Genomic DNA, 19,619 nt, shown 5'->3' with positions numbered 1-19,619 from the left:
GTCACTGACTTCCTATAGAAGGGTCTGGCAGTCTTTCCTGAGATGCTTTTATCTCTCTCTTGTTTGCTCTTGACTTTTCAAAGTCCTCGGGAAGAAGGTGATTGTACTACATCTGCACCATCATTTTCCGTGGAAATTCCATTCATGTTTCAGGGGGTTACAAACTTTGTAAAAACAATCTCCCTCCTGCTGCTCACATTCCACGGGAAATTCTTGGCAACCTGAGAGATAGCTAAATAAAGCCACTGGCAAGCAGGGGACTGAAAACCCTGCCCCAGCAGGGACAGTGTGCCAGAGACACAGCTGTGGGCAGCGTCACCTCAGATGTGAAGGCATCTGTGCACTGTGCTGGGTTGTGGGCAGGTTGTGTTCAGTGTGCACATCTCAGGCTGGAGACAACAGTTGTAAGAGCTGGGCTGTCACCAGGGTTGGATGAGCAGTCCTACCCGAGCCAGTGCCTAAACTGGGTTAGGAGGAAAACCCAGGATGGGCTCCGTGCTGCCAGCTCCTTCTGGGTTCATCCGCAGTGGAAGGGAGGGAGGTAGAGAAGTCTGAGTGTCCCCCAACAGGGCCCTGTCTCCAGTTAGCATAGCTGTGTTCTTTAACTCTGCTACATATCATGGATTTTAATAGTCAGGCTGTTGGATTTTGGTATTACTATTCTGTAGGAAAGAAGAACTTGCATGTAAGAACATGTGCAATGCAACCAGAATTGGCTGGCAGAGCTCAGAGTTAGACTGTCAGTTTTATGGTTGCTCATGAAACCTTAATTCATCCTGGGACTGGGTAAGCGTTTAAGCTCTTGTCTACATGCTTACTGCTGCTTTTTCTAATGGTGTCTCTGCCGCTTTGGACCAGCATATGACAGAATTAAAAGGTCGCTCCAGCAACTGTTAATATCGCACTTGCCTGATTTCAGCTTACCAATGGCCTTTTAATATCTGTTTTCAAAATACCATATGTTAATCAATGCAGCCAGTAGTCCTACTAGTCCCTGGTATGTCTAAGCCTTTTGCCTGGGCGAGCCTTGGATCGCCCACAGAGGAGTTTGCTGTTCTGCAGGCAGGCAGGGAACAGCAGAGCGAAAGCAAGCGACTTGCTGGAGGCAACCAGCGGGCAAGTGGCAAAGGAGGAGAGCGCAAGTCTCCGGGCTCAAAGCCCAGTCCCTGTCTGCCAGGCACAGCCTCATGCTGTTGGATTGCATTTCTGTGCCTTGTGAGAGAAAGCAGAACAGCAAGCATGTAGAGCAGAGCAGGGGAAGAATTACTAAAGGATGAAGGTTTTTTAAAGTGTAGCTGGAATATTAGCTTTGTATATGGCTGTTTGTCTATCTGAGACTTCAGAAGTGTTCCTCTTCTTGAGGGAGAAGTCCTGAGTGTGATGGAGCAGTGTTAATATCATAGGGAATAGTATTCCTGGAAGTTTTTAAAGAAATGCTGTTAGAAGTCAGAAAAATCAGGAAGAAGTGATTTCAGGAGCATTTCATTTCCAGCATGCCAATCAGTTTGGCTGAGTCCAGAGGAGTTCAGTGATAGCGTGGTTTTCTTTGTTCTCCTGCCGTGGTAAGAACTTTTTTGAGGACCATGACATCCAAGATGTAGTAGTTTAAAAGCAGGTATTGCTCTCAGCCAGTACAAGCCGTGAAAGTGAAGTCTGCTCTGCTAGGCTGTTAGCATGCCACCAGCCAGTTATTCTGTGATTTGCTGGAAAATAACATGAAAAAGAAGTTCCCCTCAAGAAGTTCACCTGCTTTCATTCCTAGCAGTGTTGCAGTTTGTTACTGTGACAAGTCTGTGGCATTTGCTGGAGGTTTGAAGACCACTAATGGTTGTTTTCTGGCAGATCCTGTTCTTTCTGCCTCCATCTCATGCTTTTGTTTACATGCAATTCTGTTTAAGAGGCTAAGCTGGGTTTTTTGCAGTTTTTTAAAAGCAGATCCTTGTGCTCACACTGCCAGCAGGTTACTCCTGTGCAGCTCTTCAAAGGACTCCACTGTGTGCCTGAGAGCCCAGTGTGCAATTCCTGTCTGTAAACCCAGGCCATCGTTTGCCTGGCAGCTTCTTCACTTGTGCCTTAAATTCTAGCAGAAATAGGAAGCAACTTTCCTAGTCCCTTTGTGCTAACTGTGGCCAGCCCCATAGCTTGAAAAATCATGAGCTGGATGAAGGAATTCCACCTGTATTCCCACAGAATTCCAAGATTGATCCCAAATAACACAACTTGTTTTTCCTTCATGCCTGTTGACCTTCCTGTTGTCTTGGAGCTCATTTTTCCTGTTTGCAAAGGATTTTTGAAAGAATCTCACAGGTGATGATATTTACCAAATATTTCAGACAGAAATTCTCAGCCTAGAGCAATTTTTAAAGTATTATGAATTGCTTTCCCTGTTGAAGTGTGTTGCTTTATTGCATTGGGGGTACAAAATTTTTGTAATTGAAGTCTTACACAGATGCTGGTGTCCTACAGAGAGAAAAACCAAGATCTGTCTTCCATGAAGACAGCTCAGCTGGCAATACGAAGAGTTCTTGCATTTTTCTGTATAATCCAGGCTTTAGCATCTCTGCAACTCAAAACTGGCCATTAAGAAGAGATTGAGAAATGGATGGACTGCGCTCTCCGCTCCTCTCGAGTGACAGACTGGGGTAGAGATCAGAACCATACTGCTTGTTATAAATGCTGAGAAGCATTTCAGCTCAAAGGCTGCCAGTTCTAGCAGTGCAATCGAGGGAAAGAAAAGCCAGTCGACACATTTTCCATGTACACTGAGTGGCACACCAAGGAAGGGGGTGAAGTACAGTATCTGCTGTGGTGTTGCAGTGTTAAAGATAGCTGCTGTTAAGGCTGGGTATCTTTGTAATACAGAGGTACCAAAGAGGGACAAAGGGCCTTCAGAAGAGATTATTGCCCCAGCTGTGCACGTGGTGAAGCAGGCGGGATAACCCTGTCCTCCTCAGGTGTTTGTGTTTCTGGCTGGTGCCGTCACTATCCCTGGTTTAGAGCTTGACTCCAGGCTTGGGCTTCGCCGTAGCCTAAAGCAGGGCCAGCTGCCTGCTCACGTGTCGCATGCTGAAGCTCCTGCCTTGTGGCACAGTTTAACAGGTGCCATGCGATATCTGAGTCATTTCTCTTTGCTTGGCCTTCACTCCCACTTCCTCAGGTGCTCAAGATGTAGTGATACACCTTAGACGTAGCACAATACGTGTTAGTTTGTGGTCATATCCCAGCTCCTGGTAGCAGGCTGTAATTCTTACCAGGTTTGCGATGGGTCAGGACGTGAGCTGTTTGAAAACGGGGTTTAACCTGTGAGGCTTGTTCTCTCCTTCCCCTTCATGGTAGTATCACACTTGCTGTCTGTGCACTGGATTGTACCCAGGTGCTGAGCTAAGAGCACAGGACGCAAGGTGCTGTGGGGGACGCCAGCTTTCATCCCTGTCTGAGGGTGCTGTAGGCTGCAAACAGAATTATGATCTTTCCAGTTTAAGTGCATTCAAACTCATCACTTGTGTACATGACAGTGCCCATGAGGAGCGTTACTTAGAAGGAAAAAAAATGAATTTTCCAGAATTGAATGCATAGTATATATTTCACAATCCCAAAAATAAAAAAAAAAAAAATGATTGGCCTGATCTTTAAAAAACATATCTCCCTTTGGGCTCTGACTAAGCATGAGAAAGTTCAGACTAAAAGGAATTTATTCGAAAAAGCAGTGAAAGGTTAGAAACAAGGATTTGGGCTGGAATATGTCTTGCAGACATTAACTATGGAGGCATAGTGCCACTGCCTCGCATGTGCAAAAACAATTTGAGGGTTGTGAATTTACACCATTAAATTAATATATTAAAAATGAAGGTTTTCTTGCCCACGCCTTATATGTGCAGGATATAGTGATTTTAATGTTCTGACTAGAGCTGAAAGGATATGTAAATGGTTTGCTAGTGTTAATCTAAGGTTAAGGAAGAATATTTGACATCTGCATTTCTTCATTAATTTTAAATATTCAAATTTGCAACCTTAATGTTCCCATAAAGTAAATTTTAGCTTTTGATTTCCTTTAACTTTTTTGAGGTAACAGAGCAAAAAATGGGAAGTTCCACTGTTGTGCTTGGTAAAGCTTACTAATGCCTTACACAATTAAAAGCCTAAAGTAAAAGATGTGTGTGCGTGTGCACACCCACGTACACATGCCAAAGTGAACAGTTAGTCATTTACAACTTTGATTAATTTTTCCAATGTTCTTATTTAATAATACTCCTGCTCCTTGGGGAAAGCTATAAAAATGGATTTTATTTTTTAATGCTTTTGCATTTTAAATAGGTAAAGTCTCTTTAGATTCCCATTTGCCTAACAAGTAGATGAATATGTTCATCTTCAAATTTAAATGACCAATGGGCTGAGACCAAGAATGATAAATTTCTGTGCAGGAGGAGGACATTAAGAAAATTATAAGGAACTTTGTCTACAGTGGGAAGGACATTGTGACTTGTAAGCCTGGCATGTGTTCCCGCAGTGGTGCAGTTGTTGCCTTTCACGAGAGTGTGTTTCTTCCCAGCTCATGGGCTGGGGTCACTCCTGCTCCCCCCAGAGCTGGTGTTTGTTGTGAGGCACAGTGCTGTCCGTGGCACCGTAACACAGGTTACTGTTGTCTTGCTCCCATAATCTCTTCCTCTAAGTACCTTGTATGCCAGGAATGGCACAGGGAGGGGATCAGGACTAATGCTTGCTGCTTTGGAGCCTTCACATCGCTGCACCGACATCTTTGTTGGGGCTGGGTGAAGTAGGTATAGCTCCTGGCCCTGCCTTTTAGTAGGGTAAATTTGATCTCACTCCTTTGACATCACTCTGCAATGCTACGGGTTCTTTCAGATGGTCTCGTTTTGGGTATCCTGCTGGGTGTCTTTCCTTACAAGCATGTAAGGTGTGCTCTGGAGCATGGCACACAGGAGGATGTGATGTTTCTGCAAGTGGTGAAGTTCCATAGCTCTAGAAAGGAGCAGTTGCTTTCTGTGTAACTTTAGCCTAAGGTTTTAGAAAAGAAGGTTTCAAGTTTTCTGTTAATCTCCAAACATGATCTTATACAGAAAATTGCTAATACACCCATAAAAAATAAATTTCTTCCGCTTTCCTGGATACTGACAAAATAGACAATGTTTACAGAAATCTGGCCGTTAAAACCTTGCAAGAAGTCTCTTACACAGTTCCTAGGCAGTGAAATTGATGGAAAAAATATATTTATTTTAATGAAAAAGGGTTAGAAAATTAGTAATTCCAAACTGTTCCATTCATCCATCAATCTGTCTTGAAAATGCCAGGAGAACTTTTCTGAAGATAGGATTACATTCCTCCCATGTTCATTAGGAAGCAATACCCTTTCCAGCTTTCAACATAGGTTGAAATTTAGCAGTGGAAAAGGTATACAACCAGCAATGCCATTAATTATTCCAAATTCTTCTTTCAGCTTGCACCTTTGTCTGTTGAGCTGCATGTTGGCATTTCAACAATGTTTTATCTGAATAACACAGAAAAAAATATATTTTAAGTATTTTTACAATTTATTAAAACACTGCCCCAAACATTTTTAAGCCAAGACAACAATCCAACAGTGCAGTGGTCTGCACTGTTGACTAATCCAGCTTACCTCACCACAGTTCTCAGTATTTTCACTTTAAAACCAGGAAAGGCAGAACAATACAATGGTTACCTTCTTAAAATTTCCTCCTTTCAACCTGACATGAAGGTTAGAGGCCTGGATTACAGCAGGCAATTGTGGAGAGTTTATTACACCATTTTATTTTAGTTTGATCTTGGTCCTTATGAAGGTTTAGGAAGCCAGGATTTGTTCTTTAGTACTGTGCAGTCATTTAACTATCACTTTTCCTTTCGACTTTGGAAACTATGCATGAATCCTATGAATCCCCATCTGGAAATCACAGTAAAAACAAAATTTCTGGTCAAGGACAAATGTGTATGAAAAAGTCAAGGTGAGATTTTCCTTTATGCAACTCTTGGTGCTGCATCATGTAATCTAAACAGTTGTGAGGCAGATGAGTAGAGTATGTTCCCAGTCAGACCTTAAACTCCTTTTGATTTCAGGGGAATTGAAAATAAAATGGACCATATCATATCTTGTGCAAAATTCCATAATGTGATCTGAACTGAGTTTTTCACTTGTGGAGATTCAGCATCCCTTTTAATGTAAAAAAATAATAAATCTTACTGCGTCACAAGTTAGGTATGTACAGGTACACCTGTTTTTTAATTATGCAAAATTGATGCTGTTCATTGTCAAAATTCTGCTAGGAGAACATTAACACTCTCTTTTCGACATTCTTTATCTTTGTCCTGGGTCTGTCCCCTCCCAGCTCTTACTGCACCCCCAGCCTGCCCGTTGGCAGGACAGAGCAAAAGGCTGAGATGTCCTTGGCTTAGTATAAGCATTGCTCTGCAACAATTAAAGCATTGGGGTGTTATCAGCACTCTTCTCATCCTAAGCCAAAACACAGCATTCCACCAGCTACTAGGAAGAAAATTAATTCTGTTCTAACTGAAACCAGGACAATCTTGCACTGAGTTACAATTTAAATAAAAAGAATCCAGCACTCCCCTGAAGTGACACCAGAATGAAAAAGCATGAAACCAGATCTGCTGGCATTAATTATATTGTCTGGTGTGTCATGGAATCCGAACATTCTGTTCATAGTGCTGATTTTGGGCATAATTGCAAAATGCCATAATATTTTCACTTCAAATTGGTGGTATTTGCTATCTGTTTTGATTCAAATTTAATGTACTTTTAAGTGTAGAAGAGGGAAACTCATTGATGTGTAGCAGCCTGAGGACTCCTGGAAAGTCTTTTCTGTTCCACCATCCAGTGAGCAGTACCCAAACACTTTCCTCCCCCAAAGGTTAAAAATAAAAAAAAAAAGGAAACCAACAACCACCTGTATGTGATCATGACACTGTGATGAACAGGGGGCTGTCTTTCAGAAACGGATATGGGATATTCTCCACTGAATGGAATCCCCTGCTAGTCTGGCATCACACTCCCTGACCTGGAAGGATTACATCCAGCTCCAGAGGGTCTGTATTGAAATCTCCACCGTGTAGATACATTCGGCTGACACGTTGTTTGGATAAAGCATCACAGAATTTGTGGACCTCAGTGGCCTCCTGCTTGAAAGCAGCTTGTAAAACACTGTGAGGTGAAGCCAGCCCCGTAGCTGCTGAGTGTGTTTGCAGCAGCTGCTTGTAGGAGTTGGTTCTGGGCTCTGAAATGCTGCACCGAGAACCTGAGCACACACCGGTGGCTCTGTGCCCTCTCGCTTGTCGTTGAGCCCTTCACCAGCCCACAGCTCCCAGCCTGCACCATCTGTTGGTTATTTCGAGGGGTTTCACCTGGCTGTGTCAGGGTCTGTGATTACCTTTTCTTGGCTTGTTAGTTAGGACACCCTTTGAGAAGCACATGAAGCACCATGCTAGGATGGGCCAGTGCATGTCTAAATGTCTTTTGTGATTCTGACAAAGGCCAAGTGTTTGTGGGAAAAAAGGAAATGATCATGAAATGAGTGATCTTGGAATAGTTTGCCCACAGGGAAAGTTTTTTTCCTAACCCCCACTTAGGAGCTGGCTTGTGCATTTGTGTGAGGGTTTCTGTCCTTTCCAAATTTCTGGATGTTATTATTATTTAATCCTTACTAATATAACTTGGGATACTTTAATCTCCTTATGGGGTTGCTGCTGACTTTGGGCTTGTTCCTGATCCCTTTCCAAGGAATTTTGCCATTAGACACCTTTGAGTTAAGCTCTGATGTAGATTGCCATGGATTTTACTGGCAACTCTCTACTTGGCTGTAAAATGCAGGTGTAAAGCTCATAACTTCAGTGCTGCAGCACAATTTGAATGAGGAGTAGATGGAGGTCTGCTGGCAGCAAGCTGTGTGTCTGCAGGCATGAATTTTACCTCTCCCCACTGCCAGTCCAGCATCTAGAAGGAAGCTCCTGAAGATGCTGGGGGCTAGGTCAGAGGAATTGCTTTGAATCAGTGTGGGGAATATTCTGCAAGCTTAGGAAGCCATAAATGTGTTCCTTTCCTTCCAGGTGCCCCTCAGGCTGCTAAAAGGCAGAAGAAGCCTCTCTCCAGAGCTGTCTTTGTGGTTCTCTGGGTGGAAGTCACATAAGCAAGCGGGGCTGCCGGATGTTTCTGCTCCCTGCTCTGCTGAAAGAACACAGTAGCTGCACTCTGAGTCTTTTTCTGGGGAGGCACCTCAGGTAGCCTTTGCTGGACGCAGCTCAGAAGGCTGTTTTCTGGTGACAGGCTTGTGGCACGTATCTCAAAACGCCATTCTTTCCTGTTTCTTTGCATCAGGTAGTTCAATTGCAGTGGCTTTGGCTCTCAGTGAAGAGTGCTGCAGTTGTTCATGGTTCCCTTCTGTGGGGCAGACATCCTGGGAAAGATTGTGAGAAACATCTCAAATAATTTTCTTCAGACAGGATCTTCTGGGAAGCTATTTTATTCGCAGTTGCAATGGTGGGCATCCTGTCAATCAGGAGCGCATTTTAGTAAACAAATCCTAACCTTGTATTCCCTATTACCCAACACCTGATCACCTCCCCTGTTTCCTCATTGGCCGAGTACTACAGGTTCACAAGCTACTCGACACTCCTCTATACCATATATGTACAATTTTTCTTTTTTTCAACCCTTTAATTTCTCCTTTCTTATGTTTTGAGAACTCGTGATCTTTGTTTTACTGTTCTCACACTGCTCATCCTGTTTTTCTCAAGCTTCTACCTTATTTTGGAGCAGTGAGGCCTTCTACTGTCCACTTATCTACTTAGCGTTTCTCCTTATTATGACTACACAACTGACTTGGAATACAATAAAGTAATTCTCTACTGCAAAACCACAACTTTGTTTCTCACAATTCACCCCTCTTCTTTTCTTACTCCTATTGTTGTTTTTGCACCTCTTCACATACCGCACTCTTGAGTTTTTCCAACATTAAGGTGCAATACTCTTCTTCGGATGTCACAGGTGATGACAGATATAGAATGCCATTGTTATCACAATACCAACAAGTAGTTGTTTGAGCTAATTCTATTCAGGTAACCACGAAATTAGTTTCTCACAAATGTTTCTAAATCCCCAGGAAGTGTCATCATGAGCTACTCTATGTAGGATCTTGTTGTATTTTTTTCCCCAAATATTTTTGAGATCAGTCAAATTCATTCCATTTGATCTACATATATACAGCAACTAGTATTAATTACAGTGCACGCTCCTCCTTATAAGGTTATTAATACATCTAATACTAGTTGATTTAGAGCACTATTTTTGATTCTAGAGCACTATTTTTGCAAACTTATCAAACTTATTTTCTTGTTCTTCAACATATTTACAATAGCTTTTTCTAACTCACTCACCCTTAACCAAGGTAAAAACCACCTTGCAAAACTGTAAAAAGCTAGAGAATTTTACTAAAGGATTATCTGGAGTCCACTTAATTCTGTGTGTGGTCTCAAGGGAGCTTTGACTTTGTGGGTCTTCAATAATCATTACATTTGGAATTATTGCCTCCAGGGTGCAAGCTCCCTTCCATCCTAGGGGCAACACCTTCCTGGATTTATTGCCACATAGCCAGTACCACTCCTTGACATTCAGGACAGGCCATTTGGTTACAGGAGTCTCATGTTGTATCTGGTGTGCATTATGTATATTATCATTCCCGTGACTACCATATTCAGTATGGTCTGGATTATTCCCTGTTTCATGGATATTTACACACCCAGGGTCAGTAATTTTGCTCCCTGAGTTTTCTATCAATGTTGTTTAAAAGGCACCTTTGATAACACAGTATGTTGTAGCCAGGATTATGTGTAGGGAACTCAACTTCAAAATCTGTTGCTTCCCGGGACTGTGTATGATCTGTCACTTTTAAAAATCTGGAGAATCCAGACACAGTTGCTGCTGGAAATAGCAATGGGGCACAAGGCCTCTTCAGTCTTTCTAGTCATCTGGGTGCAAATTATTTTGAGATAGAACTCAAGAGATGTTCTGGATCAATTGGAAATGCTGATTTTTCCCTCCATTTTATCACTAATCCATTGAGAATAGGTATTACTAAAATAAACTTAAAATACATCATTTCTATGTATATATACACACCACTCTAATAATTAAGAAATAATAATTAAGATAAACAATAAAAATCATAAACTAATAAGGGTTCTTCTGGTGGGGATTGAATACCCTCCTTTCTTTTTCTTCCACTTCCAGAGAGTGTTCACTGGAAACACTCCAATTCTGCGTAATTCAATCCTTTTTACTCATTAAGAATTCTTCTAAGGAGAAGTTAAAGGTTTACAATAGATAGTTTTAGCAGTTTAAACCTTAAAAGTCTTTGTTAATGCAGTCTCTCTGGTATCAGGGTTAACTAATGCTTTTACCCAGGTATGAGTCCACCCTTTCTCAGCTGTTCTTACTGTCGTCTCAGTAGTCAGGAGCACTTGGAACAGTCCGTCCCACTCAGGCTTTAGTTTAAGTTCTCTCCATGTTCACATCAGATCCCAACCTCCTTTTCGGAATGGATGGATCAGGGCTTCCAAGGGTGGGGTTTGAGCTAACAGTCCTGAGAGATGACAGAGGACGACAGCATTATTATATAGATCTTAAGAAAAGCATCTTTTGTCTCAAATTGAGGTAATTCATTCCTTTTGTCCATGTACAGCAGTCCAAATAATATTTCATATGGTGAAACTCCCACATCTTTTCTTGGTGCAGTTTGAATTTGGAGAAGTGCCAAAGGTAAGCACTTTGTTTGGGGAAGATGAGTTTTCAGAATTTAGTCAATTGCTGCTTATTGTCTGATCCTCTCCACCCTTCCAGAAAAGGAAGGATGCCAAGGAGTATGAAATTTCCACTTAATTCGTAGAGTCCACATTAGCCCTTGCAATATTTCTGGCATAAAATGATGCCTTTGATTAGAGTCAATATTTTCAGCAATTCCATACCTGCGAGTTACTTGTTCTAGAATTACTTCAGTTACTGTGTTTGCAGTAGCAGATACTGAAGAGAAAGCTTCCACCCACCATGACAAATGATCTACCAAGATTAATAAGTATTTAAATCTACCTACTCTAAGGAGTTCTGTAAAATCTACCTGTACATTTTGGAAGCGTTGAATTCCTGGTTCTCACCCCCTTTGGACTGACTGCAGATAATTTTACTATTTACCTTTTGACATACTACACAACTCCTGCATACTTGTTCAGCTAGAGTACATATATTCCTACACATAAATATTTCCATAGCACAGTGTCACATGTTGCTTGAATTCCCCAATGACCCTCTTGATGTAAAACAGTTAATACTTACCTCATTAGCACTTTCTTCAGCATTTCTCTCCCATCAGAGAGTATCTGTTTTCCTTTGGACTTCGTCACTCCTAATTCCTTAAAAAACTCTTTCTCTTAAAACTTTTTAGTTCTTTTTGGCTTTGGGTAGGGGTAGCTCAACAATTCCCTGAATCCTCTCTGGATTTATTCTTCATTCCCCCTCAGACACTAGATGCCCTAAATATTTGACTTCTTTTTCTATGAATTTTAATTTATTTTCCAATACTTTCAAGCCCTGTTTTCCCAGAAATTCAAATAGTTTGTTAGTGGCTTCCTTCACAGCTGTTTTCTCCTGTCCTAACAATAAGAGATCATCCACATATTGTAACAGTAACATGCTCTTTGGAGGTTGGAATTACCCCAAAATTTGTTCTAGAACTTGCCCAAATAAATTGGTGGCCCTGTAAACCCCTGAGGTAAAATTGTCCATCTGTATTGCTGCTTCTGCCCGATCTCAGGGTCTTTCCATTCAAAGGCAAATACATCTTTGCTCTCAGGGTCTGAGAGTACCCCGTTAATAATACTGTTATTCCAGTCTAACAATTTATTTGAATGCCCAGTTTCATTATCAAATCCTTTCCCAACAAGTTAGTCCCTGCTTCAGGTACATACAGTAATTGCCCAGTGATCATTTTATCCCCAGTCTCAGCTTGGTGTCCCCAAAAAGTGGCACTGTTATCCCAGTCCCTTCTACCCCCATCACATTTAGGGTTTCATTAGTTAACTTAAGTCTTAACACTTTACAGGCCAGTAATGACCTAGCTGCCTCAGTGTATTGGGTTCACATGGCAAGGTTCTGGTAGCAGAGGGGGCTGCAGAGGTAGCCCCTGTGAGAAGAATCCAGCAGCTGCCCCATGTTAGATAAGGGCCAGTTTCAGCTGGCTCCAAAGGGGCCCACCGCTGCCCAGAGCCGAGGGCAGGTGGTGTTTGTTTGATGCTGTTTGGCATACAGGTGGTGTTTTCGCTCACAGGTGGTGTTTTCATCTACAGGTGGTGTTTTCATCTATCCCTACGGTGGCAGGGAGGGGTACTGAGAGGGCACGGAAAGCCCACCTGATAAACACGTGGCTCAGGGGCTGGTGCCAGCACAGAAATCTTGGATTTTTTGACCATGGGGCGCTTTACTTGGCATCCGGCCTAATGGCTGCAGACGGGTCCCTATCTTTTAGGGGGAAACGGATCCTGGGCCAGGAGCTGGCGGGGCTCATTGAGAGGGCTTTAAACTAGGTAAGAAGGGGGATGGGGCTGAAGCAAGGATTGTTGGGGCTGTGCCAGGGGGAACAATGGCAAGGCCGGGGGATAAGGCAGTGGCCCAGCTGAAGTGCATCTACACTAATGCACACAGCATGGGTAACAAACAGGAGGAGCTGGAAGCCATTGTGCAGCGGGCAGGCTATGACTTGGTTGCCATCATGGAGACATGGTGGGACCACTCTCATGACTGCAGTGCTGCAATGCCTGGCTATAGGCTCTTCAGAAGGGACAGGCAGCACAAAAGGGGTGGTGGTGTGGCTCTCTATATTAGAGAATCTTTCGATGTTGTAGAACTCGAGGCTGGGAATGACAAGGTTGGGTCCCTTTGGGTTAGGATCAGTGGGAAGGCCAACAAGGCTAGCATCCTGGTCGGGTTCTGTTATAGACCACTGAACCAGGATGAGGACACAATGAGGAGTTCTACAGGCAGCTGACAGAAGTTGCGAAATCGTCGGCGCTGGTTCTCGTGGGGGACTTCAACTTCCCTGACATATCCTGGAAGCACAACACAGCCCAGAGAAAGCAGTCTAGGAGGTTTCTGGAGAGTGTGGAAGATAGCTTCCTGACGCAGCTGGTTAGTGAGCCTACCAGGGGTGGTGCCCCTCTAGACCTTCTCTTCACAAACAGAGAAGGACTGGTGGGAGATGTGGTGGTCGGGAGCTGTCTTGGGCAGAGTGACCACGAAATGGTGGAGTTCACTATTCTTGGCGAGGCCAGGAAGGGGATCAGTAAAACCGCTGTATTGGACTTCCGGAGGGCTGACTTCGTGCTGCTGAGGACACTGGTTGGTAGGGTCCCTTGGGAGGCAGTTCTGAAGGGCAGAGGAGTCCAGGAAGGCTGGGCGCTCTTCAAGAGGGAAATCTTAATGGCGCAGGAGCGGTCTGTCCCCACGTGCCCAAAGACGAGCCAGCGTGGAAGAAGACAGGCCTGGCTCAACAGAGGGTTGCAGCTTGAGCTTAGGAGAAAAAAGAGGGTTTATAATCCTTGGAAAAAGGGCGGGCCACTGAGGAGGACTACAAGGAGGTAACGAGGCTGTGCAGGGACAAAAATAGAAAGGCCAAAGCTCATCTGGAGTTCAATCTGGCTGCTGTTGTTGAAGACAACAAAAAATCTTTTTACAAATACATCAACGCAAAATGGAGGACTAAGGAGAATCTCCATCCTTTACTGGATGCGGAGGGAAACCTTGTTACAAAAGATGAGGAAAAGGCAGAGGTGCTTAATGCCTTCTTTGCCTCAGTTTTAGCGGCAATACCGGTTGTTCTCTGGATACCCAATACCCTGAGCTGGCAGAAGGGGATGGGGAGCAGAATGTGGCCCTCACTATCCATGAAGAAATGGTTGGCAACCTGGTACGGCACTTGGATGTGCACAAGTCGATGGGGCCGGATGGGATCCACCTGATGGTACTGAGAGAACTGGCAGAGGAGCTGGCCAAGCCCCTATCCATCATTTATCAGCAGTCCTGGCTATCGGGGGAGGTCCCAGTTGACTGGCAGCTAGCAAACGTGATGCACATCTACAAGAAGGGCTGGAGGGTAGACCTGGGGAACTATAGGCCTGTCAGTTTGACCTCAGTGCCAGGGAAGCTCATGGAGCAGATTATCTTGAGGGTCATCACGCGGCACTTGCAGGGCAAGCAGGCGATCAGGCCCAGTCTGCATGGGTTTATGAAAGGTGGGTCCTGCTTGACGAACCTGATCTCCTTCTATGACAAAGTGACGTGCTTGGTGGATGAGGGAAAGGCTGTGGATGTGGTCTACCTTGACTTCAGCAAGGCTTTTGACACTGTTTCCCACAGCATTCTCCTCAAGAAACTGGCTGCTCTTGGCTTGGACTGGCGCACGCTTCGTTGGGTTAGAAACTGGCTGGATAGCCGGGCCCAAAGAGTCGTGGTAAATGGAGTCAAGTCCAGTTGGAGGCCGGTTACTACTGGCGTTCCCCAGGGTTTGGTGCTGGGGCTGGTCCTCTTTAATATCTTCATCGATGATCTGGACGAGGGCATTGAGTGCACCCTCAGTAAGTTTGCAGATGACACCAAGTTAGGTGCGTGTGTCGATCTGCTCGAGGGTAGGAAGGCTCTGCAGGAGGATCTGGATAGGCTGCACCGATGGGCTGAGGTCAACTGCATGAAGTGCCAGGTCCTGCAGCTGGGGCGCAATAACCCCAAGCAGAGCCACAGGCTGAGAGAGGAATGGTTGGAAAGCTGCCTGGCGGAGAAGGACCTGGGAGTATTGTTTGATAGTCGGCTGAATATGAGGCAGCAGTGTGCTCAGGTGGCCAAGAAGGCCAACAGCATCCTGGCTTGTATAAGAAGCAGTGTGACCAGCAGGGCTAGGGAAGTGATTGTCCCCCTGTACTTGGCTCTGGTGAGGCCACACCTTGAGTACTGTGTTCAGTTTTGGGCCCCTCGCTACAAGAAGGATATGGAGGTGCTTGAGCGGGTCCAGAGAAGGGCGACGAAGCTGGTGAGGGGTCTGGAGAACAAGTCCTACGAGGAGCGGCTGAGGGAGCTGGGTTTGTTCAGCCTGGAGAAGAGGAGGCTCAGGGGCGACCTTATCGCTCTCTATAGGTACATTAAAGGAGGCTGTAGCAAGGTGGGGGTTGGTCTGTCCTCCCACGTGCCTGGAGACAGGACGAGGGGGAATGGGCTAAAGTTGCACCAGGGGAGTTTTAGGTTAGATGTTAGGAAGAGCTTCTTTACTGAAAGGGTTGTTAGACACTGGAACAGGCTGCCCAGGGAGGTGGTGGAGTCACCATCCCTGGAAGTCTTTAAAAGACGTTTAGATGTAGAGCTTAGGGATATGGTTTAGTGGGGACTGTTAGCGTTAGGTTAGAGGTTGGACTCGATGATCTTGAGGTCTCTTCCAACCTCAAAATTCTGTGATTCAGCTGGCTCCAAAGGGGCCCACCGCTGCCCAGAGCCAAGCCATGAGCAATGCAGTTTAAATCTCTATGAGAGCACACCCAAGAAAAGGAAAAAACAACTGCTGCACAACTGCAGCTGGGAGAGTGAGGAGTGAGAAACCTCCCTGCAGACACCAAGGTCAGTGCGGAGGAGGGGGAGTCCAGTGCAGAGGTGCTCCAGGTGCCGGAGCCGAAGCTCCCCCGCGGCCCACAAGGAGGCCCCTGGTGGGGAAGGCAGCCCCGCAGCCCATGGTGTAGCAGAGTGGAGCAGATCTCCACGCTGCAGCCCATTTAGGAACAGCCCAGGAAGGTTGGCACCCCACGAGAAGGACCCCACACCAGAGCAGCTCCCAAAGAGCCTGTTTTTCGCTGCCCGTGGAGAAACCCACACAGGACAGCCCAGGAAGGTCGGCACCCCACAACAGAGCAGAGGGCAGAGAGACCGTGAAGGAGCAGGAGAAACGAAGCACCACGGACTGACTGCAGACCCTGCTCCCAGCCCCCCTGCACCACTCAGGGCAGGGAAGAGCTGGAAGAGAGTGGATGGGGGAAGGTGCCCCCATCTTGTTTCTTCGTTTCTCACCGCTCCGGCCCGTCAGCAATAGGTAATAAATTTTATTAATCTTCCTATGCCAAGTCTGTTTTGCCTGCAACAATAATTGTAGAGTGATCCCCAATGAGGTACACTTTTTCATTTATCAGGGAACTAGCTTTCTGAGAAGCTCTGTCTCCCCTATTCTAAATTTATAACAGCAATCTCCTCCTTCTTCCACTCCAGATACTCCTATTTGAAGTGGCCGGCCTGGCCACACTTAAAACATCTTCTCAAAGCCTGTACCTGCTAGGATTTAGGCTGCAACACAGGTAGCTTTCCTTGTCTGCCATTCCTTCATCTCTCTTCTTCTCCTTTCCATCCTGGGCCCAACTCCTCCCAAAAGTCCCTCTATCTCCCCCTCTGCCTTACTACCCGGTACGCTGTGAATACCATTTGTTTCACTCTCTGCTTTTCCTTCTCATCTCCCCTCCTGGCATACACCTTCGTACTACCTGCACTGTTCACTTCATCCTCCCACTTTCTGGAGCTTTTTCTGTATATCTGGCCAGGTTTTAATCACAAAATGAATTTTACAGAGCCCTTGGGCTACTGGGTCCTCAGGATTCATCCCCGAGTACTTTCTAATTCTGACCCCAAGTCTCTCATATGATTTCTATGTTGTGGGTTGTTATTATTGCTGTTAGATAAGCAGATATTTCTGCTCTATCGGAATTACTCTTGGTCTGGGGGGGGGGGTGTTAGTTCTTTACCATTCTTGCATAGCTACCTGCCAAATCATTCCCCTCCTAAACATTCTTCTCCAGTGAATAACATACTCAAGAATGACATTTCACCCCCCAGGAATACAAATTAGGCCTTAGAAACGGATTTGACTGTTCTGCTAGGGCCTCGGTTAATGATTTCCATTTTCTTCTTAAAACTCCCAACCTCTCTGCTGGTAAGGGGGGACTGGCACTGGCTCCGCATTGGCCCTGCACAGCCCTGAGGCCCCATTGGGACCCCCCGGCCTCCACTCCTGCCGCTCTGCACTCCCCAGAACGACTTCTCCAGGGACAGCATCAACTGCGGTCCCTGTCTCCCCTCCCGGAGCACCTGCCGCTGCCTCTGGTGCAGTATTAGGATTATAGGGAGCATAACTTGATTCCTCCTCCGAAAACAGAACCTTATTGTTTACATATAAATTTCAAGCCTGAATTTTCATCAAACCCCTATTTTGGCCAAAATACTGAAGTTCCTTTTATTATATTTTTAGGCCAGACAATTACACAATATCAAACCATTTTTTTTTAAATTATATATATTTTAAAATCTTTTTCCCTAATTTTTGGGTTGTTTTTCCAAATCCTTATCATTCTCTCCAAAGGGCTATCTTTAGGCACAATCCCAGTGTCTCCAGCCCCACCCTGCTGACTCTTGGAACCCTTAATTTAATCCCCAGCTCTTCCTGACGTGCTGCTGCGGACTTTACCACCCGCAGGGTACCACACGCCTTCAGCTAGGATTAGGACAGAGGTGGGGTGTACTGCTGAGCACTTCACCTCACCGTGCTCGGGGTACCGTACACATAAGGGCCCAAACTCCCCAAGACTCTCCTTCACTCCTCTCCTCTGTCTTTTGCTTCATCCCTCTCCAGCTGGAGGGACTTTGTTCGTCCCCTCGCAGGACCACCAAGCCTCGCAGATCAGGACTTCACATTCACTCCGCACTAAAAGTGTGTCTCATTCACACTCACACTCATTCACACCAGAGTTTCACCCAACCCAACCCGAGGCAAGATAAGGTAAAATTTCCCTTACCTTGGTCCTTGCACGGCTTCCTGGTCCAGGTTATCAGCAGTAATCCCATTGCCTGTTCCTGATCCTGGCTGGACTCTATGTAGGATGTGTCTGTGTATGTTTGTGCTGGCCTCCTTTCTCCCCAGAGCTTCGCAGAACCTGTCTTCAAATTAACAGTCTCGATCCTTTGCCGGCTGTACCGAGACAACCCACCACCCCTGACGGGACCGCTGAAATCAGTGGGGTTCACCTTCCTCTCTGTGGTGGCAAGAAATCTTCGGCAGGAAACAAGATCCTGGATGAGCCCCCAAATTGTGAGAAACATCTCAAATAATTTTCTTCAGACAGGATCTTCTGAGAAGCTATTTTGTTTGCAATTGCAATGGCAGGTGTCCTGTCAATCAGGAGAGCATTTTAGTAAACAAATCCTAACCTTTTATTCCCTATTACCCAACACCTGATCACCTCCCCTGTTTCTTCGTTGGCCGAGTACTACTGTGCGATTATTCTGGGTTGTGCCTGGTTATCCTACAACTACAGATTCACAAGCTACTCGACACTCCTCTATACCATATATGTACAATTTTTCTTTTTTTCAACCCTTTAATTTCTCCTTTCTTATGTTTTGAGAACTCGTGATCTTTGTTGTACTGTTCTCATGCTGCTCATCCTGTTTTTCTCAAGCTTCTACCTTATTTTGGAGCAGTGAGGCCTTCTACTGTCTGCTTTGTGCATCTTTGTCTTCCTGCCAGCATTTCTCCTTATTATGACTACAAAACTGACTTGGAATACAGTAAAGTAATTCTCTACTGCAAAAACACAACTTTGTTTCTCACAAGATGGTGCTTTTGTCAGGTACTCTGACCAGCCACTCGCCATCTCCAGCCCACTGTGTTTATCACGAGCAGGACGTTTCAGGAGTCCAGCATCTGCCAGCAGAGACTGGAGAGAAAAAAAGAAATATCACAGCCTCAGACAGAGAGAGGGCAAATAAACCTATTGCAGCAGGCTTAGCTGTGAGAAATCCAGCAACCCTTCCCTGTCAATGATGGACTTTATGAACTGCTTGGGAAACCTTGTTTCCTGAGGTGAGCCAGGGACGTGGAATTCTGGAGATCGGTGCTTCCTTGGCTGTTCTTAGACCTCCTGGTACCACAAAGTCAAGGAGCAGGACACATAATGCACTGTCTAGACTGTCCTCTTCTCCTTTCTGATTTTGCTGCTTTTTTGTTGACATGAGCTTGGAACACTGCTGGGTTTTAGGGGTAATTCAGTAGGCTCTTGCAATTTACTAATTTATATTCAGCAGTTTTGCTCTTCTGCATTTGGAGTCTGTTCCTAATAAACAGCTAGCACTGCAGTGCTTGGTAAGAGTGGAATCACTTTGGTTTCAAGAGTATCTACAAAGTGTCTGACTGCTGTGAGAGCTCCTGTATCATGTAGCTTTTGTGGCTTCTTCAATTTAAAATGTGCCTGTGAGTTCTGTGACAGGCAAAACTTGTTGTTTCCCTTGAGAAGTCCCTAAGTAGCTCCTGCAGCATGTTGTATGGAGACCCCGTTATTCTGGATGCTCAATGGGATGTGATCTCATCCTTGCAGGGATGTCATCTGGATGATATATGTAGTTGTTTCCAATCTGGGTTTCTGTGATGCTGTGCAGAGCTCTGTCAGCCCAGTGGAAACTTGAATTTGTGTGCAATTTGTGTGGTCTGAGATTCCTGCACTTACGAGGGCGG

General features: G+C 45.1%; 1 protein-coding gene and 1 long non-coding RNA gene across 21 annotated transcripts in view; one reads left to right on the top strand and one right to left on the bottom strand.

Annotated features, from left to right (window-relative positions):
- The window catches only part of ZNF618 (zinc finger protein 618), a 176,918-nt gene that overhangs the window by 107,970 nt on the left and 49,329 nt on the right, over window positions 1-19,619 (top strand). The window lies entirely within an intron of this gene.
- LOC113845464 (uncharacterized) lies at window positions 6,626-18,678 on the bottom strand. Of its 2 annotated transcripts, none has more exons than XR_003501054.3 (3): window positions 17,905-18,678; window positions 10,444-10,625; window positions 6,626-8,533 (listed from the first exon to the last, which is right to left on the bottom strand). It is a non-coding gene; the product is annotated as an uncharacterized lncRNA (long non-coding RNA). The 2 variants fall into 2 exon arrangements; XR_005259994.2 differs by lacking the exon at window positions 17,905-18,678 and adding an exon at window positions 11,372-12,336.

This window comes from Anas platyrhynchos, chromosome 18 (genome assembly GCF_047663525.1).
Source record: "Anas platyrhynchos isolate ZD024472 breed Pekin duck chromosome 18, IASCAAS_PekinDuck_T2T, whole genome shotgun sequence".
NCBI lineage: Eukaryota > Metazoa > Chordata > Aves > Anseriformes > Anatidae > Anas > Anas platyrhynchos.
This window is presented reverse-complemented; position numbering and strand designations above follow the sequence as displayed.